General features: G+C 38.2%; 1 protein-coding gene across 2 annotated transcripts in view; it reads right to left on the minus strand.

Annotated features, from left to right (window-relative positions):
- Positions 1–27,058, minus strand: part of LOC6041342 (diacylglycerol kinase 1) — a 181,650-nt gene that overhangs the window by 140,582 nt on the left and 14,010 nt on the right. For both annotated transcript variants that reach the window (XM_038265933.1, XM_038265932.1), the window contains exon 3: positions 17,202–17,787. The gene's annotated coding sequence lies outside the window, so the exon portion shown is untranslated. The remainder of the gene's footprint in view (positions 1–17,201; positions 17,788–27,058) is intronic.

Consider the following 27,058-nt stretch of genomic DNA (forward strand, 5'->3'; position numbering starts at 1 on the left):
TGTGACAGACTTGATTTTTCAGTCTCGTAAATATTTTTACCGGAAAGCTCGTCCAATTTCCCATAAGTTTGACTTTGACCAAATTTCAATTGAATGTATGGGCTTACAGATATAAGCTAATTACATTGCTCATAATTGAAAGCATAATATTTTTTCAGTGTAGTAAAGTAACCTGGATAGTAAATAGGAGAGTTGCAGTAGAACTTGCGAATATTTTTTTTTAAAGAAAATTAAATACGTAAAGATCACGCGTTCCGCGAAATTGGAAATATTCACAAAATCTAACTTTTAGAAACAAACAAGTACTAAACAAAAAAATTTATAAAAAAAATCAAATTTTAACTTTTAAATTATTTAATCCGGTTGAATTTTTTTTAATTCAAGACTAACATTTCTACAGGGCGTAATATTGAATGTTTGACCCCTTTGAAATGTTAGTCTTGATTTAAAAAACTGAAAATATTGTTTTCAAAAGATCGGAAAATTTCACGAATGTTTCATATTTAACATGGAAAATCGGACCATTACTTGCTGAGATCAGGCTTGCCACAAATACAGATTTTTCAGCACAGGCCCGAAACACAAACGATTTTTTTTAACAGTTAAAAAAAATTTGAGCAGTTTTTGTTAACACTGGAACGCCCAACGCATGTCCAACTTACACGGACGCCCAAGCCTCCCAAAAAAGTTGGAACGGTAACTTCAACTCGCTGGTTCTCGGGCATAACTCACCCAATTAAGACGATTCTTTTTTCCAGTGATTTGTCAGGATGTCTAGATGATCCTAGAACTTTGCAGAACTCAATTTGATCAAATCTGTAATTTTTGCGATCAAAAACATCGTTCCAACTTTTTTTTCGCGTGTAAAAAAAAATTCGCCAAAAATTCCGCGGAGGCAGTCTTTTTGAAAAAGTTGGAACGATGTTTTTGGTCGCAAAAATTACAGATTTGATCAAATTGAGTTCTGCAAAGTTCTAGGATCATCTAGACATCCTGACAAATCACTGGAAAAAAGAATCGTCTTAATTGGGTGAGTTATGCCCGAGAACCAGCGAGTTGAAGTTACCGTTCCAACTTTTTTGGAGCCTTGGGCGTTGGAATGTTAAATTGGCCAAAAAGATAAACATTGTTAGCATCTTTTGGCATGTTCAGTTTTTGGTAAGAATATTATTCTTTAAAGTTATACTCGATTGAGTGTTTGGTATGTGCCAAAAAAATCTGTATTTGTGGCAAGCCTGGCTGAGATACAAATCGAATTTAGAAAATGGTGGGTTGTTTGGGTAAGATTTAGAAAACATCTATTTTCCTGTTTTGCCTTCCTCACTGAGGTAAGGCTGTAATCCTGCTCTAAAAATGAACTTTTTATTAAAAGCTCGAAGACCCACCTTCATGTATACTTATCGACTCAGAATCGAAACTGAACATATGTTTGTGTGTATGTATGTATGTGACCAAAATTCTCACTGAGTTTTCTCTGCACTGGCTGAACCGATTTTGACCAAACCAGTTGCAATCGACTTGGTATAGGGTCCCATACACCGATATTGAATTGTTTCAAGTTTAGATAACTAGTTCAAAAGTTATGTATAAAAATGTGTTTTCACATATATCCGGATCTCACTTAAATGTATGTAAACGATGTCCGATCATCCGACCCATCGTTGGTTAGGTAATCGAGAGACCTTTCCACCGAGTCCTCAACATTGAAGATCTGGCAACCCTGTCTCGAGTTATGACCACTACTTATTTTTCTGGATCTTAAAAAATAGCTGAAATATGTGTCTAAACCACTCATATTACCTATTATTGGTAAAAAGTAAGGAAGGCATCAACCACATAGGTGGATTAAGTTAGTTGTTAGATCTTTGCATGGCAATATCTCAGCAAATAAGGGTCGTCTCAACAAAGTTCAAAAAAGCAAAATATAGAGAATTTTATCATCTTTTCAAAAATATGTTATTCAAAAGTGGGCAAACATGGGCACCAATTTTAAAAATGAATAAGTGCGACTATTTTCAAAAAAGTTATCTAAAAATGGCTTTAACTTGAAAACGGTGCACTTTATCAAAATTTTACCAAAGAACTTTTTGATTGCAAATGCAATTTTACATCGAACCATGAAGTTGAAAAAATTTCACGACCAATATTTCGATTTTTTGAAAAAATCAGTATTGATTCAAAAAATCATGCCTCAGTCAATGATTTTTTGCCCGTTTTGGAAATTTCTGAAAAGTGAATAAAATTTAAAAATTATTTTTTTGCAGATCAAATTTAAGTAACAAATATTTATTTACCGCGCATCATATTTTCAGTGTAGTCCTTAAAATTCGTTCAAATGATGCAGATTTTTGAATTTTCGTTTATCATTTTTGTATGGGCAGCTCCCAAATTTTTATGGAAAATTAGATAGACAAACTAATGATTCAAAATGGCTTCTTTGGGCATACAGAAGGCACCAAAAAAGTTTCAGCCAGATTAAAAAACACAAAAAAAAAATCGAATGACCGAAATCTCAGAGAATTGCTTAGTTGAAAAATCGAAAAAATGGACATTAGAGGGTTAACAAATGTTTATATTGAAGTAAGGTTGATTGCAAGATGATTGTGTTTGGGGTCTTATTCATCGTGCATTTTTGGCTAACAGTCCTGTCCAGTCCAGTCCAGTCAGCAGTCAGTCGCGATGATCCTGATCCTGGATCTGTGGACGAGAGCATCTCTGACCACGTGGCTTGCGCCATATTTATATTGTGAGATGGTCCAATATAACGGTTTACGACCGGCCTAACGCAGATTGGTGAGGATGGGGGATGAAAATTGACGCAAATTTGGTGAAATATGGAGCTGATGGGTAAAATAAATGGGACTATCGAATTGCTGAGAAGAGCTGCGGACGAAATGATCCGGACGTAATTCTCGGCTTTTGGATCGAAGGCGAGTAACGTAAAATCCTGGGGTCTGGAAAAATGTGGTGTGATTTATTTGGCGGAACGGGATGGCACATGCAAATTATATGTTTCGAAGCGATGAAGGTGCAATTTATCACTGATGAAGTGGGTCGAAAACAGATTAATCAAATTTTTATAAAGGAATATGTTATAAAATTCGGTCTCTTGAGGAGATTTATGAGTTGCAATCCAAAAATATTGAAGGAGAGTGGCGTAATTTGTTCTATCTTTGAACCATAAATGAGTTAGCACAACTTCTTAACGAGACACATTTCTTACAGAAAAAAGTTCCACTTGCACTTGACAAAACTTTCAGCAAAGCACAGTTCCATTGTTTCATTACTGCAACTCACGGTGGCTCCAAGTTTGCTCAATCACACACGAGTAATAAATTTTCCCGACCCGACAAGCCTTAGGTTGGTTTGCGAAGAAAAACGAGCATCTGTTTTTTTTTTTGCCATTCAACTCCCCCACTCCCACCGCGGTGAATGGCGGCCATTTTCCGGAAGCAACAAGCCAAACAACGAGGATTTCGTGCCCCAAAACAACAATGCTCATCATTATTCGGTTGGCGAGAACAAAACGTGATGTGGATACAAGTTTTGTCTCTCTTTTTGTTGGGCTGCTGGAGAATGTTTTGAAAATGGAGAATCTAAACTTTCGGTTGACTTTGAAATTTTATTCAGTAAGAGAAGCACTCTGTCTTTGAATACTTCTTTTTTGCAGACTTGGGATTTTCATACAATTCCCCATTTTTTGCCAATGACCCGAAGCACGCTTCGCCCAGGTAATGATGTTTCCACCGAAAATTGAGTCAGACTACATCGGTAAATCATGGTGCGAAATTGATTCGTTTTGCGACCTGATGCAATTATTGTTAAAATAGCTAGTCAATGCGACAAGAAAAATATTCATGAGCCTCGAGGACCTTCCCCAAAGCAGACAGCGATCTAACGATAATGGCAATTTATCATTTGCTCAATGACGGCTCCGCAGATGATTCTCGTGCTTTATTTGGATATGGCAATGATGTGGAAAATGAGCTCGATTCGGGGGCGTGTTTTCGTCGAATTTCGCATCATTCTCTGGAACAGAACCGACAGACGATACTCAATCACTTGACCGATCACTTGAGCCTGTCGGTTAATTTGCTTTGTTTTTTGTTGTTGTATGCGGTGGATGTAATTAAATCTTTAACAAAATGTTTAATGTTCCAGAAGATTCTATTTTTCAGTTAAACACATTTACATAAATTGTTCAATTTTTCAAAAATTTTAATTTTCCATTTTGCAGGAATGACGCAACTTTGGTTTTCAAAAACTATTTCTTGTAATAAATTGTAATTAATTTTGTGGCATTTTGACTGCATTTATTTAGTTTTAAGTAATTATAAATGCATTATTTTTTTTTATTTTAACATAGGGAGAGTGGGGGTAATATGCACCCCTGGGGCAAAATGCACCCCTTCTTTTCTCGATATTGGGAAGAACTGGGCAAAATCACAGAAATTTGAAGTTTTACATTGTAAAACCATGCTGGAAAAATTTGAGCATCGTAAAATAAAAACAGCTAAAGTTATTTTCAAAATTTTAAATAATGTGTTTTCCCGAGCATTAGTAAATAACAAGGGAAATGCGTAATTATACCTTTCTCTGGTATCTATACCAAATTTTGGTATTCCGGGAACCTTTAAAATTTGTCTTAAGGACTATGCAAGAGCAAAATGTGGTATCATATCAATTTAAGGTATTGTTTTGACATTGCAAAATTGCAGAATTTGTAAATGGTCGAACACCATATTTTGGTATTCTTTTGATATTAAAGTGTTTTATCAAATTCATCTGAAACTATGGAAAAATGTTGACCAATTTTGACAAAATAATCAATTTCGCGCTAAAATGATGTCTCAAAGCGAATGCTTTTATTGAAAATCGAAAATTTCAAACTTGTTTTTAAACATTTTTGATATACCTCCTAAAGAAATTACATAAAATTGTGGAAAATTTTCAAAGTCAGGATGCCACATTTTGGTATTATTTTGGTATTGAAAGGATTATTATTTTGGTATTGAAAGGTTTAATCAAATTCCTCTGAAACTACGGATTTTTTTTATAAATTTTGACGAGATAATTAATTTTTATTTGACTTGAAACCCAAAAATTTTAAAGCTGATTTTCATATTTTTTTGATATACCTTCTAAGATTTTTTTTTATAAACGTAGAAATTGGGATAACCAAATACTTTGAAAACGAGTTAATCAACAGATTATTGAATTTTGGTGAATTTCAATCCTTATTTTTCAATCTTGTTATTTTTCAGAATCTTCAAGAACTTCAAGCACAGGCCGTTCATCAATGACATTTGAATTCGATGTGGTGAAGAATATGACTAAGAACAACATGGAATCATCAGGTGAGTAGATTTGGCTGTTGCATATGGATCATTTCCATTTTTTCACTAACTGCAACTGCTGCACTAAAAATGGTATGAAAATACCAAATTTTGGTATTACTCATGCAAATACCAGCGACCAAAATGTGCTCTTGACTTTATAGCTGTCGGCCACCATTGCTAGTACCAACCACTAGTATCTTCCTTTTTATCTACAAGAACTTCGCCGCCCTGAGCTCCTAAGTGTTTTAGAACTTCTAACAAAATTCTTACACAGAAATGCGGTTATGGTTGAGAAATCATAGCATATTACCCCTCTCCCCCTAATTTTATTCCGTTTATTTTGTTTCTGTTTTTTTTCTGAACAATTAACAAAGCAAATCCCTCCCGAGCATCCTTTAGCAGGTATGAGAAATTGACAACAAAACAAACAAACTTGTACTTTTTGACAGTTTGGCAGTTTGTCGTCAGCCTGCATACATTTTTAATTGTTCGCAAGTTTACCACAAAACAAGTTTTCGAGTTTAGCTAACTGGAAAACACGAAAAAGTGCGAGTTTGTTCGTTTGTTTATCATAGTTTAATACCTCCTTTAAGAACATCAATCAGAAAACGATTTTTCGTTGTCTTTACTAAAAACACAACTTTATATAGGGTAATTCTATACCAACTCACAAGAAATCGGGAAAAGTTGCCCCCTCTTCGATTTGCGTGAAACTTTGTCCTAAGGGGTAACTTTTGTCCCTGATCACGAATCCGAGGTCTGTTTTTTGATATCTCGTGACGGAGGGGCGGTACGACCCCTTCCATTTTTGAACATGCGAAAAAAGAGGTGTTTTTCAATAATTTGCAGCCTGAAACGGTGATGAGATAGAAATTTGGTGTCAAAGGGACTTTTATGTGAAATTAGACGCCCGATTTGATGGCGTACTCAGAATTCCGAAAAAACGTATTTTTCATCGAAAAAAACACTAAAAGTTTTAAAAATTCTCCCATTTTCCGTTACTCGACTGTAAAATTTTTTGGAACATGTCATTTTATGGGAAATTTAATGTACTTTTCGAATCTACATTGACCCAGAAGGGTCATTTTTTCATTTAGAACAAAATTTTTCATTTTTAAATTTCGTGTTTTTTCTAACTTTGCAGGGTTATTTTTTAGAGTGTAACAATGTTCTACAAAGTTGTAGAGCAGACAATTACAAAAATTTTGATATATAGATATAAGGGGTTTGCTTATAAACATCACGAGTTATCGCGATTTTACGAAAAAAAGTTTTGAAAAAGTTGGTCGTCATCGATCATGGCCGTTCATGGTCACCCGCGACAGACACGGATGACGAAACAAAGAGAAACGCAAAAAGTAACTTTTTCAAAACTTTTTTTCGTAAAATCGCGATAACTCGTGATGTTTATAAGCAAACCCCTTATGTTTATATATCAAAATTTTTGTAATTGTCTGCTCTACAACTTTGTAGAACATTGTTACACTCTAAAAATAACCCTGCAAAGTTAGAAAAACACGAAATTTTAAAATGAATTTTTTTCTAATGAAAAATGACCCTTCTGGGTCAATGTAGATTCGAAAAGTACATTAAATTTCCCATAAAATGACATGTTCCAAAATTTTTTACAGTCGAGTAACGGAAAATGGGAGAATTTTTAAAACTTTTTTAGTGTTTTTTTCGATGAAAAATACGTTTTTTCGGAATTCTGAGTACGCCATCAAATCGGGCGTCTAATTTTACACAAAAGTTCCTTTGACACCAAATTTCTATCTCATCACCGTTTCAGGCTGCAAATTATTGAAAAACACCTCTTTTTTCGCATGTTCAAAAATGGAAGGGGTCGTACCGCCCCTCCGTCACGAGATATCAAAAAACGGACCTCGGATTCGTGATCAGGGACAAAAGTTACCCCTTAGGACAAAGTTTCACGCAAATCGAAGAGGGGTCGGGGCAAATGCTGTGTGAGTTGGCGGAGAATTACCCTATAGTTTTTCTCGTTTTGTTTACACACATTGTTCATCTACAAAAACTGACAGGTAATCTTGCGACGTTTTAAGAGTTATATTTTAACAAATATTCGAAAGAGGAGATGCAAGTCCTCCTTCGAATTTCTCTCTTAGAAAGTATAAAAAAATCTTAAGAAAATCTTAGATTCAGCTGAACTTATTTTTTTTTTAATTTCACATTAACTTTTATCTGGAGAAATTGCTTCAAAATTTGATAATATGTTCAACGATTAACACTGTAATCAAGAGTACGATGCTAGCAATGAAGACATACATACACGTGCCGTAATTGACAGCTGATGATGGCTGCAGTTGAGCTGCCTGTAGTGAGATATAGATGTCGCCCCCCTGGTCTGATTACGCCTTCCGTCGGAAGAGGAAGTAAATGTTGGCCCCGATCTAACTTAAAAGGCTAGGTCGTTCGCTCAATCCAGGTGAAGGAGTCGTCTCCCTGGGTCCTGTCTCGGTGGAGTCGCTGGTAGGCAGTTGGACTAACAATCCAAAGGTCGTCAGTTCGAATCCCGGGGTGGATGGAAACTAAGGTGTAGAAAGAGGTTTGCAATTGCCTCAACAATCAATCCTTCGGACACTTAGTTTCGAGTAGGAATCTTGCAATCGAGAACGCCAAGGCAATGCTGGTGCCTTTCTGCGAATAATTTGATTATTTTTTTAGTTTACAAGATATCATCGGTTAAAAATTTAGTGAAGAATCTTTCTAACTTCTTTTTGAAAGGCCACACATACATCATCAACAATGTACACAAAAAGTAATGTTTAGAATTTTCTTCTCTTATCAAATATATTTTTCAGGGATGAACCAGGACGAACATTATTTTACAAATTGAATAATACATTTTTTCTGAAAGTTTGAGCTTAAAAATGGCTTATGTTCAAAACTGGTGTATGTTTAAAAAATATCTTAAAACATCTTTTTAATTTCGAATTCAAAAAATCAAAATTTCGTTATATCATTTAAATAAAAAGTCGGCACTTTTTGTCTACTAAAACATTTCATAATATATAAGAAAAAATCATCCACAAGTTTGCCGAAGACGCTAAATCGATCAGAAAATTCATTCTAAATTTTGGATCAAATAACTCATTTCGACCTTAGAAATCGATTTGCAATGTTTCATTCAAATAAAAATATATAATGAAGTTATGATTTGCGAAAGTATAGACTTGCTCAATTTAGAATGTTTGAAATTCAATTATTTTCATTGAACTATTGTATAAAAAATACGTTTCTTTTACAGGTCAACTGGTTGGCGTAAATCTTCTTCGTTGTGCTTTAAATTATTTTAATTTACAGTCTTATTTCCCCAATTTAACATTTTGTCTGCATGGATCAGATGATATTTAATCAGATTCGTTATCCAACTGTCAAGAGTTCAAATCCCGAGGGAAGGTTTCTATGTGCAAAGTAAGTTTGAGGGTCAGTTCATTAAAAGGGTCATTTATACTTTCAAATTAATATGGAAAACATATATTTTTGCAATTTTAACAGATTTCTACCTACGTCAAATTAAAACGTATTCTAAACATTTCCAAAGTTTGGAAATATTTACTAGTTTCACTCACATTAAAATATGTGATATTGTATCAATTGTTAAGAATGTTACAATACAAAAGCTTAAAAGTATAAAATCACTTTACAAGTGGTCAACGGGCCATTTTACATGATCGTTCAAAATGGGTCCGTGGGCCACAAAACATCACCTCGCGGGCCACGTTTGGCCCGCGGGCCATACTTTGGTCACCCCTGACATAAAATATGGTAAAAAGCACAGAAATTACGGTTTGCCCATCTATTTAATTTTCAGGAAATTTTTGTTCAACTAATCCCATATCACGTTCCGTGCTAGAAACTCGGTCGTCAAAAAAGTCCCAAACCGTATACGGTCGTCTCGTCGAACGTCCAAGACCGTAAAGAAGATAAAGAGTGGGGCATTTTTCATCCGGCTTTCTTCGGGTCGGTCGTGGCGACCGTCGGGACAGTTTTGCCCACAGCTTTTCCAATATTTCATCATTTCCTGCACGGTTTCCAGCTACAGCTCTTTCAGCTAAGTTTGCCGACCGGAGGGTACACACATCCCGATCCTCTCTAATAGCTGGCGGCCAGGCTGACTTTCTTTTACACAAGTCGTCATTGACTACTCTTTGAAGCTTTTGGCACGGAAAAAAATAAAATACTCAATTGAAATCCAAAAAATATTTTGAAAAAAGCGATGAAAAGTCTGAATTTTATGTTACTGCAAAAGTAAAAATTCGATGTAAATTTTAGGTGAAATTTTTTTTCCGTGTGTGAAAAAATTTACGACCTGCACCAGAGCCCGCCCGTTTGCTGCCGGTTGGTTATAGCTCTGGAAAATGAAGATACATTCGGCAAATGGCTCGGTGATTCCAACGCCAGCGTGGGTCATTTGTTTGCTTCGCCATTAAAACTGGCCACACAGGACGACCCAACAGTCCAGAATAGGGCAGAAAGGCTATATTTGCTGGGAAATGAAAGTCACTGCTCAGAATGCACAGAAAAAATAGTAAATGAAATTTGAATATATTACTTCTATATTACACCATTATTTTCTACAGTGTTTTCCAAGCAGTACCACTGCAATCAAAGACCATCCGACGACACCACAACATCCCGTGGAGTTGGAATATCCTTGGCCAGTAATCCAGTGATCCGGCTCCTGGCCACACACTGACTGCTGGCTGGGGGTTGTCAGCCAGTGGCCACAGTTTGGGATGGGAAAATCCCGCCCAGATTATGGAGACCTTCGGGGTGACATTGCACTTGGGTTCAGAGCTGTCTGGCAGTTGTTATGTCGTTGGATTATAAATTCTATACAAACAATAGCATCACTATTTTTTGTGACTCTCTTTAACGGAAACAAAAGAGCAGTAAATTAAAAGCTCTGTCGCTTGTAATTTTTAAGCTAATTTATAGCTTTGCAACTGAAGTCTCTTGAAGTCCCTTAAACATGTTCATTGTTCAAAGATACCAAAATTCAACAAGTTTTTCCAATCAGATGTGTTTTTTCGTGTTGTTCAAATATTGTGATGGGATCTCTCTACAAATATAAACCTAAGATAACTAACTTTCTTACGGGTGGCCAACTTTAAACAAACAGAACCAACTAACCGCCTTCACGAACTTTACCAGTGAGGGAGAACACCATCATCTCGCAGACTTGGCTCGTTCCCACCCAGCAATAACCATCGTCATTACCACTGAATAGTCCTGGAGATTGTGTCTAGATTTGTGGTCATGTTTAATGCTTAGTTTGCTGGCCAAAAATGTAGGCAAATCGAGAATTTTATCATCAATCACATCACAAAATCTTTTAATTAAAAAGTTCAACAGATTAAAATTCAGTACCCAACGACACACTAAGATTTTTCAAACCGATTTGGTAGTTTATAAGTTGGGAAAGTTTAAATCGGTAAACCACCCGTCAAAATAACAAAATTCAACCGAAAACGGTTTGAAAACCAGGTTATGAAATTTTCTTCTGAACTTTAGAAAAGTCGAAGTAAAAATTGAGGTTAGTTAATTAGAAAAAATGAAACCAAAATTATTAAAATTATTTAAGCTAGGCCGTTGTAAATACTTTGTAGCATATATTAAAATATTTGCTCCATCACGTGACACATTTAAAAGTTTTGTTAAAATTTAAACTTTTCAGCAACCACATTTCCTGAAATCTCTCCGCTCGAGGTATACGGAACGTGAAAACTCTGCCCAACTTTGAAAAAAAAAATCGACCCACTTGCACTCCCGGGCCCCAATCCCTTCGAAACCCATTTCACGTGATTTTCCCTGGCGGGCACTTTTCGCTACGTGCCACGCTACTTGCCGCTCTCGCGCGTCGTTCCTGTTGTCTTTTCATTTCAGATAAGACTTTTTGACCTGATTTTGATAAAAGCGAACGAACGCCCGCGAGTTGGTTCCTCCTTCAAGGCAACCGTTTCACGCTGAATGAATGGAAATTTTCGCTTCTTTGTCCTGGTAGTGATTTTTTTTTCTTACGTGAAGCAAAAGCCCTGGTGAGTTTCAAGGTGAATTGTGCTTTGATTTCGAGCATGAATAATAAATTGCTGAATTCACGTCACTCGTTGAAAGAACACTTTTTTTGTGACGAAAAAGTGCTCACTTTCCCGAATTGAAAATTCATTTGATTAAAACATTCTTTCGTCCAACAATGTGGAAAACTCCGGAGAGGCATAGCGAAAAACTGTAGCACGACATTCCTCAAAGTGGTTCACCTGTGACGGAGTGCTCCTTTCCATCCAGTTTTCCCCTCCCCATTCAGAAGTGCAAACAACAAACAAAACAAAAAAAAACAAATAAAATTTGTTCATTTCATCACCCGCGCGCGTCGGATGATAAATTTAGCGCTCGTTCCAATTGCCCACCCACGCTAACCTCATAAACCGACAATCATGAAATAAAACTCATCCCAGTTATACACAATTCATTTTTCATAAATATTCACCCGTCGAATGTTTTTATCCATCTTGATGTCTGAAAAGCTTGCTTCTGTTGGTTTTTTTGCCCACAAGCTCTCCGGTGGGAAAATTTTGGATTCATCCTCCTAGTGGAGTGATTGCATTTTGCAACATTGATTTAGTTTGTAACTTATAAATCCGTTGTGCTTATTTCATTCTAAAATGTATCTAACAAGGATCTAACGAGGTATCTAACGAGTATTTTTTTGATTGATTTTGAATCTTCAGCAAAGTTGTAAGTATTAGTAAGGACTTGGTGAAAAAAAGATATGCGTAAAAAAACGTTTTAATTAACTTTATGTCACTAAAAATCGAATTACTAAAAAACAATACTATTGATTTTATTGGAAATGTTTTAGGAGACAAAAATGCTATCTTTTGGCGTATAACTCAGCAAAAGATAACATTATTTGACCAAGTTAGGCCGATTTGTTTTCGCAAAAACTGTACATTGGTATTTCATGAAAATTTGAAATGTTTTCAAAGGAGTTAAAACATGCTTAATATGATTATAAACGCAGGTAAATGCATTTTAACTGGTTTTCAGTTGATTAAACTTCAATTTTCATTAAAATTTTCAAGTTTCTCGAAAAAATATTTTTTTTTGCCCCCTGATTATTCAGGCAAATTTTGAAGGGGGTGGGGGGCGACATAAACTTTGAAAAATATTTGCAACGGCCTTATAATTAAAAAAATATTGTTGAAAAAATCAAATTAGACTGTATCTTGCTTTTTTTAGTGTCCGGGAGGCACAGCAAGTCATTTTAGTTTTGAAGGTATAATGAAAAAGTTGTTAGAAAAGACATATTTTGCACGCATTCCTTTTTTAATCAGTACATTTGATGGAATTAATAAATTTCTAACTTATTACAAGATTTTTAACCAGCTATAACAAAAACAATATTTTATTGGGTGTCCGGATTTTGAATTATGAGCAATTCTCTACGAAATCGGTCTTTTTTCTTAAATTTTAATTTTTGTATTTTTTAATCCGACTGAAACTTTTTTGGTGCCTTCGGTTTGCCCAAAGAAGCCATTTTGGCTCATTAGTTTGTCTATATAATTTTCCATACAAATTTGGCAGCTGTCCATACAAAAATGATACATGAAAATTCAAAAATCTGTATCTTTTGAAGGAATTTTTTGGTCGATTTGGTGTCTTCAGCAAAGTTGTAGATATGCATAAGGACTACACTGAAAAAAAATGATACACGGTAAAAAAATTTGGGTGATTTTTTATTTAACTTTTTGTCACTAAAACACTATTTTTATTATTTTTTATATTTCTTGATATGTTTTAGAGGACATAAAATGCCAACTTTTCAGAAATTTCCGGAATGGGCAAAACATCTTTGACCGAGTTATGATTTTTTGAATCAATAAAGATTTTTTTTCAAAAAATCGAATATTGGTCGCAAAAATTTTTCAACTTCATTTTTCGATGTTAAATCGAATTTGCAATCAAAAAGTACTTTAGTGAATTTTTGATAAAGTGATAAAGTTTTCAAGTTAAATCCATTTTTAAGGTAACTTTTTTTTCAAAATAGTCACAGTTTTCTATTTTTTTAAAATTAGTGCACATCTTTGCCCACTTGTGAAAAAAATATTTTTTGAAAGCTGAGAAAATTCTCTATTATTTTTCTTTTCTGAACTTTGTTGATACGACCTTTAGTTGCTGAGATATTGCCATGCAAAGGTTTAAATAACAGGAAAATTGATGTATTCTAAGTCTCACCCAAACAACCCGCCATTTTCTAACGTCGATATCTCAGCAACTATTGGTCCGATTTTCAATGTTAAAATATGAAACATTCATGAAATTTCCCGATCTCTTCGAAAAAAAAAGTTTTTTTGCAAATCAAGTTTTAATGACAAAATGTTAAATAAAAAAATCATCCAAATTTTTTTTTACCGTAAGTCATCTTTTTTCAGTGTAGTCCTTATGCATATCTACAACTTTGCTCAAGACACCAAATCGATCAAAAAATTCCTTCAAAAGATACAAATTTTTGAATTTTCATATATCATTTTTGTATGGACAGCTGCCAAATTTGTATGGAAAATCATATGGACAAACTAATGATGCAAAATGGCTTCTTTGGGCATACCGAAGGCACCAAAAAAGTTTCAGCCGGATTAAAAAATACAAAAATTAAAATTAAAAAAAAAGATCGATTTCGTAGAGAACTGCTCATATGCAATAACCCAGAAAGTGTCCAATTCAGGGTTGCGAATGAGCGAGCGAGCTAGAAGCCATGCTCGCTCATTTATGAGTATGAGGACTTAACAGGTAGCTCGTGTTCGCTCATGCTCATCGCATGCGCTTGCGCTCATCAGCAAAGTAGGTAGATTTGCAGTTTTGTACTCATCTTATGTTTTCGGCTTAGTACTTTTCAATGTTTGATAATAAAAAATACTAATTTTGACAAAAAATCACGATCAAAGAAATAATGCTTATGATTTTAACTTTCAAATTTAGACTAAAAACATTAAAACATGTTTTTACTTGAGGGATGACGCATTTCTCATTTAATAATTTTTTATTTTTTTATTTGGAATAGACTCCAGCCTATAAATAAGATATTTTATTGAAATTTATCTAAGTGACCATCCATAAATCACGTGGGGGGAGGTTAAGTGATTGTCCATGCTCCATACAAAAAAGATTTGTTTTGTATGGAAATAGTCCACGAGGGGGGGGGGGGAGAGGGGGTCTGAGATTTCAAAAATGTGTCCACGTTGTTTATGGATGGTCCCTAAGACACAGATTTTACATTTATTATGCTAAATTATTTACAAATAATTGATTAAACAAGATGAGGTGCCCAGACTTCAAAACGTTCACGATTTAATAAAAATGACGTAATCTATTACCAAGAATACATTGTTGTCTTCTTCAAAGATATTTTACAGCTTTATTAAATAGTTGACTTTCACGTATTACTCAACTTTATTTTTATAAATTGAATATTTTTTTCAGATAACGAAAATAATCCCAATTTGACACCTAAACTCTTACTCCTAAACAAGCATCTTAAAAAAATAAATAAAAAAAAAATGAATAAATAAATCCATCCAATATTATTGAGATTAGCCTTTTCCAGTTTCCATTTAAAAAAACACCTCAAAGCTCTGCTGAAACATAAGTAATAATTGTATACCCGTTACAGGTAAATAATGACCGCTCATTTTGCTCAATGAGCACGAGCGCGAGCGATGAGCATTTTCGTTCATAAAATTTATGAGCAAACAAGAGCAGGAGTGTTGCGTAGCGCTCCTCCTCATGAATGAACGAAAAATGCTCGCTCATGAGCGGATGAGCGCTCAAGATCGCAACACTGGGTTTGTACCATAAACTGAAGTAACTTGTTTTGCATAAATATGTTGTATTCCATTATTATGGTCATATTTATAATTTAAGCTCAAAAAACTAAATTTTATAAATAAAATTGTATTTGAACTGTTCAATGATTTGTCCTCTTCTTTTTCTCATTAAAAATAAAGTTATTGAAAGCATAGTTTTTTTCAAGCAACTTTCCAATGCATTTTTTAAATACTGAGAAAGTCCATTGTGGATGTTTTCTGAACAAAATCAATAATTGAATGTAATTTATAGTAAAATGTACAATTGCATGACATTGATTGAACTTAAAAAAACTTGTATGGTATTTCTTGATTTTAGAGGCAAATAACATAATTCAATTCAATGTTGGATGCTGAACTGCAGTTTTATTTATGGCATTTGTGATTAAAATATCGATAAGAAAGGTTAAACGCATGATAAACTGTGTTGAGCGAAAAACTCACGCACACACACACACATACACACATACACACGTACACACCTCTGGCAGAGATCATGAGATGGTTCTCGGTATGATTTATTATCTTGCTCGGAACGAATCTTAAAAATTTATATAACACCTCCCACACGCAAACACGTGGACCAGCAGATGGATGCCGGGTGCCGCTGCCAAGTTGGGCGGATCGGGATGGATTTTGGGGGTGGCGTTGAATGGGTGGGGTGGGGGGACGTCGGTAGTCAAGTGGATTCCGACAGTGTGATGGACTGATGGGAAAGGAAGAAAGAAAGAAGGAAAAGTGGCGACCGAAATGAGAAATATTAGCGGTGTGTGTGTGTGTGTCTGGTGTGCGGTTGAACTATGCCATGACGTGTTAGGTGCGCTGGAACTGTAGGGATGTCTCCCGGTGGACCAGAAAGGCACGTGGCCAACGGGGAAATCTGGAAGAAAAATGCAAGATTGGATAAGATTTGCGCTTCCTGGGCGGAACAGGTTGAGGAAATTGTTTGCGGCGTAAGAGTTCCACTTGGATCAGAATTTCACTTTTGTGAGTTATTGAATAAATTTTTGAAAGATTTTATTTATAGTTGCAACTGTGTGAAAAAATATTTTCACGTTCAGGCTACCATTAGAGTTCAATGACCACATAAATTTTTAACATGGCAAACTAATAGACTTCTAGAAGTGAGAAAACCACTGACAGCGGTGTGTGGTTTGTCGCATCCTCAAACGCCAATAATGCCAATCAGGCTTGCATAATTAAGAACCAATTATGCGCCTATCTTTGCTCTGGATACACACACACACCCATCAAATTAAAAGGCGTGAACCAGTGGACCACGTGCCGTCCACTAATCAAATTAGACATCCCCATAGTGCCGGGGAGTTAGTTCGAGACATTAGTCCCGGCAGATCATCCTCTTCTCCTCACTTCTACAACTTACTCACGCCAGACTTCTTCTTCAATGATTTAGTTCTCTATCGAAGCAAGAATCAGGTTAAAAATATAAAAAAAAGATTCAAATATCCAAAAGTATGTTGAAAGTTTTTTGAAATCTGGAAATTTCTGAGAAAAAAATAACTTCGCAAATATAAAATTATATGATTCCTTTCGATTGAACTTGGAACGAAGCGTACGGTACGGTATGTCCACGCATTTTTCCTTCCCTGTAGATTCTGTGAAATTTGTTTCGATTACAGTATCAACTCTGCGATAAGTAGGCCTGGTCACTTCAATTAGAGAAAATACGCAGGGTTGCCAGGTTAACTGATAAACCAGGGAATCCCAGAATTGTTTCGAAAAAAATCCCACTACGATTTCACAGAGAACCGCTCTTTGGAGATACGGCTCAACGAAGGTAAATAAACAATCATTTCGACGGCGCGCAAGCTGCTCAACGGCGACGAACGAGAGCACCGCGGCTAGCCCATCCATCCTCGCGGTGATGCTGCAGCTGTAGTAAAGTTTATTATTCAGCACGCGCGAAATTGATGTTTATGAGGTCCGCGCGACCAGGTAGAGCAAACGCTTCACTTACCTTGTTTCTACTTCTGTGTGTTGCTACCGCCCGCTACTACAGGCCCGTGTTATCGTATTTCGTCCTCTGCTCTGGCGGGTGTCGGCGTCGTCGGAGAACGGAGTCGGTTACGCTCTAGTTCCAACAGTTTTGACGCCTCCTATGACGACGTTCAGCCGGAAAGAGCGTGTTCCGAAACTGTGTCGCGTGTCGGTGACGTGTCGAAAAATTGCGGATTATACTCCCACTACTGCACTACACACACACAGCTTCCACCCGGAATAAACTTCACTGCTTGCTTGCTCTAGTGGGAAAGGTTTGAATTTTCCGACCTGTTCCCAAATTCCCCGTTTAAACTACACTAACCGACCCTAAACCACACTCTGGCTTGCTCAAAACGGTTGAGCCTTCCTTTTCACTGGAGGAGGGAGGGAGTTCAAATCAACTCAAAAATGCTCGTAACTCGCTGCTTCAGCATCGCCGGCAACACTGCCACGGAAACTGTCGATGACGCAAGGTGGCTGCCGAAGGGCGGGTATGTTTTTCATCTTGAGTTCTAGATCCCTCTTCTTGCTTTCGAAGTACCGTGTTGGAATCGTGGTGGAATCTGCAAATGGATGAGGGAAAGCGGAAAACATTAGAAGCGTATCCGGGAACAGCGAGCGAGTTGATGAGATGCAATTGGGTAACATGGTATGTACCTACGTACGCGTAGAGTCGTTAGAGCAAACGAGGTACAAGTTCAAAGGACGTACTGGCGTACAGCGGAGCTTGTTTTCCTCGAAGTACACGTGAATTCATGCCAAGAAAGCTGATATAAGTTTGACGTTGGAGCACTCTGAATTAAGGAGCATCAGGTGGAGATGGGTGTGACCTTTCAGAGGCGAACTTAACGGTTATTGAGTTCAATGAACTGTACTTCTGTAGGTTGTGTTAATTGAATTCAGTCATTTTCTCTGAGTTGGTTGACCTTTACCAATATCGTATGCAATAAATTTTCAGTAAAAATTATCTTGGATACGACTTCATGACTTCAAAAATCTAATTAATTTTTTTTTGACAATGCTATTCTATCGCAGGTGAAAAGCTGAATTAAAAACTGTCGGAATTTTAATATCAAATTCAAACAAATATTTTTATTTCCTTTTAAATATTTTTTTTTGAAAATGTTGTAACGATTTGGTCAAAAAAGTGGAAAGGTATCTTTTGAAATTGTTAACTCCAAATAGATCCAAATTTATGTTGTCATTAGTTGAAAATGTATATTTAAATGCCCTGTGTATAGCGGTGCTTTCAAAAACTCTTTTACTCGAAAATCACGTTTAAGACGAGTTTTGAACACGCTGTTTCCTTTTTCATGAGCAAATCAGTACCATACTCTCTTTAGGAAAATTTTAGAGCATCTTTTTAAGCAATCGAATATGAATTCGGTTGAAATATCGAAATAAAAAAAAAATGTTAACCCATATAAATTACCGTACAAAATAGAATCGTTTCGCGCAAAGTGGGAACTTAACCAATCGTTCTCAAACTTTAACGACTTGTTTAGGAACCCAAAATGAACTGAAAAAAATCTGTGTGCTCAAAATTTGGACAACCTTATTTTTGTCCTTACAACCATATTACACTTTAATGGTCAACACGAGAAAAGTGAGGATAAGCATTCTGACAGTTAGAATTTTGGGAAAGTAAATCGTCGGTGCCGGCCTTAGTTGATGCTAGGCCGTTAATTCATTCCAGGAGTAGGAGTCGTCTCGCTGGTTGAAGAACAAACAACACACCAAACCAAGCCTGCCCTGGTGAACTCGCTGGTCGGCGTTTGGGCTCGCCATCTAAAGGTCGTCTGTTCGATTCCTGCACCCAAAACTAGGCAGCGCTCGTCCGAGAGAATAATGGCCTCGAATCGAAAGAATAGTGTAACCATTCACGGACAGCGATCTGTGTTCTCTGTGTCCGTGAATGGTATCACTATTCTTTCGATTCGAGGCCATTATTCTCTCGGTCAAGCGCTGATGGGCGAGAGAATTATTCCCTCGAGGTTCTTTTGCAAAAAAAGTTTATCAGTCAAAACAAAAAGTCGAAAGTGTCAGAGTAGTCAGATGTCGATGTATCGACGTCGTCGTGCTATCTTGTCGCACCCGCCATTTCGACGTTCCGAGAAAAACGCGTTTTAATGTTTGACCTTGAATAAACAAAAACGAGAGCACGCGATGTAAACAATAACAAACACGTTTTGTTTGGCTGACCATTATGTGTAGGGTTAGTGAAATTTCACGATTTCGCGGACAGCGTGAAATCCGTGAAATTTGGCATTTTCCGCGAAATCCCGTGAAATTTTATGTTTGTGTGAAACTGTAACTATTTTTTTCAAAATGATTTATCAAACTCAAATAGGAATGAAAATAATCTTATGAAATACTGTAGAACTTAGCGAGTGAATATCCTTGTTTAATTACTAACATAAGGTTAGTGATTTTTGACGATTTCGTGGACGGCGTGAGATTCGTGAAATTTATCAATTTTCTAAAATATTTTTTTTTTTTTAAATGATAACATAATACATATTTTATCCATTCAGACTAGTTAAGTATATTTTATTAATTTACAATTTAAAAACTTGATATGAACCAATTGAAGAATTGTTCAGATTTTTAATTTTTTTAGAAACTTGGTTTTGTAATATTGTAATTTGTTGTTATAAAAAAATACTGCTATATTATTTGAAAAGTATAGTTTTATAAGCAATCGGGGGTAAGGTTGTTTTATTCAAATTAAAATAAAAGGTATTTTTTATCTTTGAAATCAATATTTAAAAACATTTCAGATTCCTGAGCCCTGTTTAATTTTAACAATATTTGATTATTTGAGTGGATGATTCCCGTGAAAGTTTAAAAAATACTACTTTTTTGTTTTTGTTTTCATTTTGAATAAAATTTTCGATTTCATTACAAATATATAATGTTTGCCTATTGATTTAAAATCTCACAATTACATCAATTTTCAGGGAGTGACAAGATAGCACGACAATATTGAAACTACTTTCATGTGAAAGTGACAAAAGATTTCGGAGCTTTTTTGGTTTTCATTGAATATCTCAGGATTGAAATCGAATTTTGGGGATCTGTGAAGGTCAAAAGATGAGGCATTATGTGCTGCACAAAATGGCGTTCTTGATTCAATTTGGGCCAAAATGCACGTACAACAAGTTAGCACGACGGCGACGATATGACACTTGTTTGAGATAGTGTGAGTTGGTAGCATTATTCTTTCGATTTTGGCATATAGCCCTCAATACATTTTGAGAGAACGATTCTCTCGACGCTGAATTTCGGGTGTTGGGTGGAAGGTTACTTGGATTAAGGGGTTACATACATGTAGAAAATCACAAAATTTCATATTACAGGAATTTATTATTTCCACCACTCCTGAAAGTTTCATGAATATATTTCATGATCAAACTGAGTAAGAGACGATTAAAAATTTTGACATGCGCAAAGTGGACTGTCAAACTTGAGCGCTTTTCTCTAAATACTGGTGCCACCATATCTCGAAATGGGTTTGATCAAATTTGAGGTGAAGACACTCAAAGCATATCCCGGGTGCATGACGAAACCCGATTTTTAAATTTAGCTTTTTAGAAAATTACAAACGACGATTACAACTGACGATTTTTTATATGAACATCATAAAAATATTTATATCTGATTTTTTAAGTAACTTTTTGAAAATCGGCCTTCGTCATGCACACGTCTTCACCAAAGTTTTGAGCCAGTTTTGTCAAAGCAGTGTTGAGATATCGTGGCACTCGTTTTTTGAAACTGCTTACTGAAACTGTATATTTTAATGCCCCGAAAACAGATTTAAAATAAAGTTGGGCTCATCTCAACTTCAGATATTTTTGCCGATTTACATGTATGTAACCCCTTAATAAGAGGATAAAAAATAATAACAAATTGGGTCATGGACACTTTGAAAATTTTCAAACTAATTGTTGATTTTAACAATAGAAAAAAAACAGCGTTGAAAATGTATTAATTATTTTCTTGACGAAATTGGTCAACATTTTCCCATAGTTCTAGCCATATTAGGGGAGAGTGGGGAGACTTGATCCCCTTTTTTTGTATCGCACAAAACTCTGTCAATTTCTCACAAAACTGTGAACTTTTTGCATGAATTGAAAGCTTAAACATTCAACTATGTTTGGCTGATAAGGGTATTTCACCAGATAAACTCTTCGAATCATGCCAAGTGTTTTAAAAAAATATTTTAAACCGGCATTTTCAAAATGTTGGGGGTAATTTGATCCCCCTTTCATCATTTTGGAAAAATCTTAAGCAAAATGTTTCTTATTCATCCAAACTTTTAATTTTCTATAAGTTACAGCAATTTCACATCAATCCTGTACGTTTGTGTTCAAAATATAACAAGTTTAGCATGCGAAATATTTAAAAACTTAAAATTTTCTTTTTTAGACCAAAATTGAGCATGTTTACAAAAGCTGGTAATTTTTGTTTACAAAACTTTTGAAAAATGGTTCAAACTGCAGTAAGTTATGTACAACTATACTAAAGGAAACTATGTACGAAAACCCAGCCAAATTATTTAATCTTGAGGCTGATTCCAGTGACTGTAAAAATGCAGGGATCAAGTCTCCCTAAACGCATTTTTTTAAACAATTGATTGTAAAAATAGTATGACGATAAATTTAACGTCAAATGCGTAGGGTTTTGGAGTTGATATGTTTATCAAACAATTCATGTATAAAAAATATTTCTTTGAATAATTTTTGAGTGTTTCCATTCTTATCAAAACAAAGAAAAAAGATCTCTTGGAAGTTTTTTGCAGCACTTTTTAGAAAAATGTGTGTAACTCAAACTAAACATTTTTAAATTTTTTTCTTTGTTTTCTACAATGAGTTTTAGTCAATTTCGCACAACTTTCTAGAACAAAGCTAAATGTTTTACCCACATGCTGACGAGATACAGGCTTGGGATCAAGTGTCCCCGGGGATCAAGTCTCCCCACTCTCCCCTAATCGAAAAAAATAATAGCAAATTGGTTTACGGAAAATTTGTCAACATTTTTCCACAGAATAAGTTAAAATTAAACAACAAAAATAATACGACCGATTATTAGCAAAGCAACTCCTAAATGTAACTTTTTTCAATTTTCAATGTGATTTTTTTTTAATGGAAGATTTCATTTTTATTATATCGTTGTTAATTTAACATAATGGTGTTCAAATAGTGTTGAAAAGCTTATTTAGTATGTCTTCGAATACGAAATAGTGAAGGTTCCTAGTTTTTGTGAGATTTCGATGTGTTTTAAAGTGTTTAATCATTTGCATTGAGTGTTCCACGAAGAATTCATTTTTTCATTGTTTTGATAGTGCGTTGCAAACTTCATCGGTAGTGCACACCAGACGTCACACGCTCTTTCCTGCAGGGCAACACGCTGCCAGATGCGTGAAAGCTTCAAAGTGACACTTGTCTCGATACTGCTCGCGTGTGTTGGTTTGTGTTCGAAGTTTTTTTTTTGTTTTTTTAAGAGCTTTCATTAAGTATTTTCTAGAAAGGGACATGTTTAATTCTGGAAGCGATATTTTGTTAGATGAATGGGCGTACGACATGCTCTGTCCATGTAGTGTATTGGAGGTGATTGAAAAACTAATCGGAGCGAATCAGATTTGTGTTTTGTAAAATCTATTTTTCGAAACGGTTGCCGTGGTGGAATGGAAGTATAAAAGAAAAGGTCGTGATTTTATGTTAAAAGTGCGTGACAGCGATTTCTGGTGAACTAATTTGATAACATGAGTGATTTTTGAGAGCGAAAAATTGATAATTAACTGGAGTTTGACTAAGTCAAAAATCTGGTCTAATTGGTGAATTTAGGAATTATTTGCTACAATGTTGTAGATGATAGCAAAACAAGCACCGGTGACATTTTTTTCGGGTGAGTTCGTTCCATGTCGTGTGTGTGTCGTTCCATGTCGTGTGTGTGTGTGTGTGTGTGTGTGTGTGTGTGTGTGTGTGTGTGTGTGTGTGTGTGTGTTTTTTTTTTTTTTTTTTTTACAAGGTCGGAATCTGCTATCAGACACCTGAGAATTAATTTCTCAGTGTGGGGTTGGGAAAACAAAAGAGTTTTCCCGACCCACTAAACCAGTCCTTGAACGCCGTGCCCTTTTCCCCGGGACCACCTTTCGGTATAACTTCGAGGGGAGGCGTTGCCTTTTCTGCACTAGTCTACTTACAGGATCCATGCCGGGTACTAGAACCATTTCCTGTTCCACATACATATGAGTCCATGCGAGGGTTTAACCGCGCCCAAGAATCGCGTTGCTTTTGATCGGCTAGTCATATGCAGCCCTCTCCTTGGACCATCGAGACGTGTACCGATTTGGTAGAGCCAACCGTCATAACGTGCTCTCCTTCACAGCCACACTCGTGGGTTCTCGACTCCTGTGACCATCGAGACGTGTACCGATTTGGTAGAGCCGACCATCATAACGTGCTCTCCTTCACAGCCACACTCGTGGGTTTTCGACTAGGCTTCTAGTCGTTCCTCCTCTGATCGTCTCTCCATTTCCGCTGGAGAGCCGAAGTGATCTGCGTCACTGCTCCGACGACCGCATTCCACTTGGCAATGTCGCCGCACATTCTTTGCACCACATTATCCGGGCTGGTGTCTGCTCCGATAATTGCCAGCATTTCGCTTCGCGCTGTCTCGAAGCGAGGGCAGGCGAACACCACGTGCTCCGGTGTTTCTTCGCACTCGTCGCAATCCGGACAGAGAGGAGACTCTGAATGTCCGAACCTGTGCAGGTACTTCCTGAAGCAGCCATGGCCCGACAGGAACTGTGTGAGGTGGAAGGTGACCTCTCCGTGCCTTCTGCTCACCCACGTGGATACGGACGGGATAAGCCGATGCGTCCATCTGCCTTTCTCCGTGGTGTCCCACTCACGTTGCCATCTTGCCAGCGATTCGGCTCTCGCAGCTTCCCGGATACCTCTCGTGCCTCTTCGGGTGTAGCGCACGGTGTCCTCCTCCAGTGTGATGCCGATGGGGATCATTCCGGCTATGACGCCAACTGCTTCCGACGAGATGGTCCTGTATGCGCTTGCAACCCGCATGGCCATCAGTTTCTGCGTTCTGTCGAGCAGCGCTCGATTTCGCTTCGTCCCCAGCGCCGTCCACCATACCGGTCCGCCGTACCTAAGTATGGACGTCGCGACACTTGCCAAGAGGCGGCGCCTACTGCTCCTGGGTCCAGCGTTGTTCGGCATAATCCTTGACAGTGCCATGATCGCCTTAGCCGCCTTCTCGCAGGCGTAATCGATGTGACTGTTGAAGTTCAACCGGTCATCCACCATCACCCCGAGGTACTTGAGCGCTCTCTTCGAGTGCACTACGTGTTCCCCAACGTGTATCTGGGCCTGCTGCACCTTTTGTGGTTACTAACCAGTATCATCTCCGTCTTGTGGTGAGCGATCCGCAGCTTCACCTCGAGCATCCAGTTCTCGATCATTGCGATTGCCTCCATAGCCAGCACTTCGACCTCCTCGACATTTTCGCCGGTTACCGTCAGCACTATGTCGTCTGCAAAGCCAACAATCTCTACGCCGTTGGGTAGCCCCAGTGTCAACACTCCGTCATACATTCCGTTCCACAGTGCTGAACCCAGAATGGATCCTGCGGAACTCCCGCGGTAACAACAACGGTTTTTGTCCATCGGCAGTGTCGTAGACCAGCACGCGGTTCTCGAAGTAGCTCTTCAAGATCATGCACAAATAGTCAGGCACCTTCATTTTGTGCAGCGCTGCTGCTATGGCCGCCCAGCTCGCACTGTTGAACGCGTTCTTGACGTCAATCGTGACTATTGCGCAGCAACGGTTCCCCTGCGTTTTTCCTTCGCGCTTCGTCGGCTTTCTCGACCACTTTCCGGATGGCGTCCACCGTGGATCTCCCTTTACGGAAGCCGAACTGCCTCGCTGCTAAGCCATGCTCGCTCTCCGTGTACTTGGTCAGCCGGTTAAGGATGATCCGTTCCAGAAGCTTTCCGAGGGTGTCCAGCAAACATATAGGCCTATACGACGATGGGTCCCCGGTGGTTTGCCTGGCTTCGGCAGCAACACGAGCTTTTGAACCTTCCACGGGTCGGGAAGTGTCCTTCGTCCAGGCATTTCTGCAGGACTGTTCGAAACCTGTCCGGGAATGCTAGAACCGCCGATTTCAGGGCGAAATTCGGGATTCCATCCGGGCCGGGAGCTTTCTTCACCTTCAATCTCTTCGCTACTGCCACAAGTTCTTCGTTGGTGATCAGATGACCTTCGGCGTTGCTACCCCTTCGTCGTTGTACGGTGTAGGAGGCCAGGTCGTTGGATCATGTCTTGGGAAGAGCCCTTCCACAATGACCTTCAGCTTGTCGGGACACGTTTCAGCCACCATCGATGGGCCTCTGATCTTCGCCATCGCGACACGATATGCGCTCCCCAAGGGTTTGCATCAGCGTCTTGGCATAACTCCTTGAAGCAGTTTGTCTTGCTGCATTTGATCGCTTTCTTGAGTGCGGCCTTTGCTGCCCGGTACTCCTCTCTGCACTCCTCTCTATTTGCTTCGGATCTTGCTCTCTGGACTCGTCTTCTGGCGCTGAGGCAATTTGCCCGAAGGGTACCGAGTTCTTCATTCCACCAGTAGGCTGGACGACGACAGTTCCTTGGCTCCAGTCTCCGCGGCATGGTTGTGTCGCATGCTGTCACTAGTTGTGCTGTTAGCACGTCGGCACTCAAGTCTTGGGGACCATCACACCAATGGAGCGCTTCCACGAAGAGACCCTCGTCGAAGTACTGCAGCTTCCATTTCCTTCCGTAGGACCGGCTGCTCCTATCTGGTACAGGGGCTCGTCTCCCGATGCTGTACCGGATCGCTTGGTGATCACTATGGGTATAGTCTTCACTTACCCTCCAGTTCATGTCGGCCGCCAGCCGCGGGCTACAGAACGTAACGTCGATAATGGACTCACGACCGTCTTTGCGGAAGGTACTGCTGGTTCCGCGATTCGCCAGCCTAACGTCCAGCTTTGCCAGAGCTTCCATTAGGCTATGCCCCTAGCATTGGTGCATCTGCTACCCCACTCGACTGCCCACGCGTTGAAGTCACCTCCGATGACGATCGGGCTTCGTCCGATCAGTTCGTCGGTCAGACTATCCAGCATCTGCTGAAACTGCTCCAAGGTCCATCTTGGGGGAGCATAGCAGCTACAGAAGAAGGTTCCGTTTACTTTGGCGATCACGAATCCTTCAAACGCCCTCGAGACCACTTCCTGTATGGGGTACCGCCCCATCACGTGTATCGCCGCCATTCTTGCTGTATCCGCGGCCCAGCTTCCGTTGTCGTGTGGAACTCGGTACGGTTCTGCAATAATTGCCACGTCGCAACCCGTCTCCGCGGTCGACTGCCACAGCAGTTGCTGTGCAGTGTCGCAGTGGTTGAGGTTCACCTGGGACCCTACGTTGTGTGTGTGTGTGTGTGTGTGTGTGTGTGTGTGTGTGTGTGTGTGTGTGTGTGTGTGAGAGAGAGAGAGAGAGAGATAGAGCGAGAGAGAAAAGTGTATGTGTGTATGCGCGTTTTGATTTCTGTTGAATAATTCGATATCGCCGGTTCACGTCGCGGCCGTCGCGCTTGATTTTTTTTGCTGTTCTTGAGTACGATGCGCGGGTAATTTTGTAAGAAAACCGCTGCATTTGAAACGTCTAGTTAATTTCGGGCAAGATCATTTCATGTAAAATTTCGAGTATAAAATTCTCTAAGTTTAAAATCTTAATCGCGGCGTTATTGATTCTGAGTCCGATTCGCGATGCCTTTCCGTCGGGTCGCAAGATT

The sequence above is a fragment of the Culex quinquefasciatus genome, chromosome 3 (assembly GCF_015732765.1).
Source record: "Culex quinquefasciatus strain JHB chromosome 3, VPISU_Cqui_1.0_pri_paternal, whole genome shotgun sequence".
Classification (NCBI taxonomy): domain Eukaryota; kingdom Metazoa; phylum Arthropoda; class Insecta; order Diptera; family Culicidae; genus Culex; species Culex quinquefasciatus.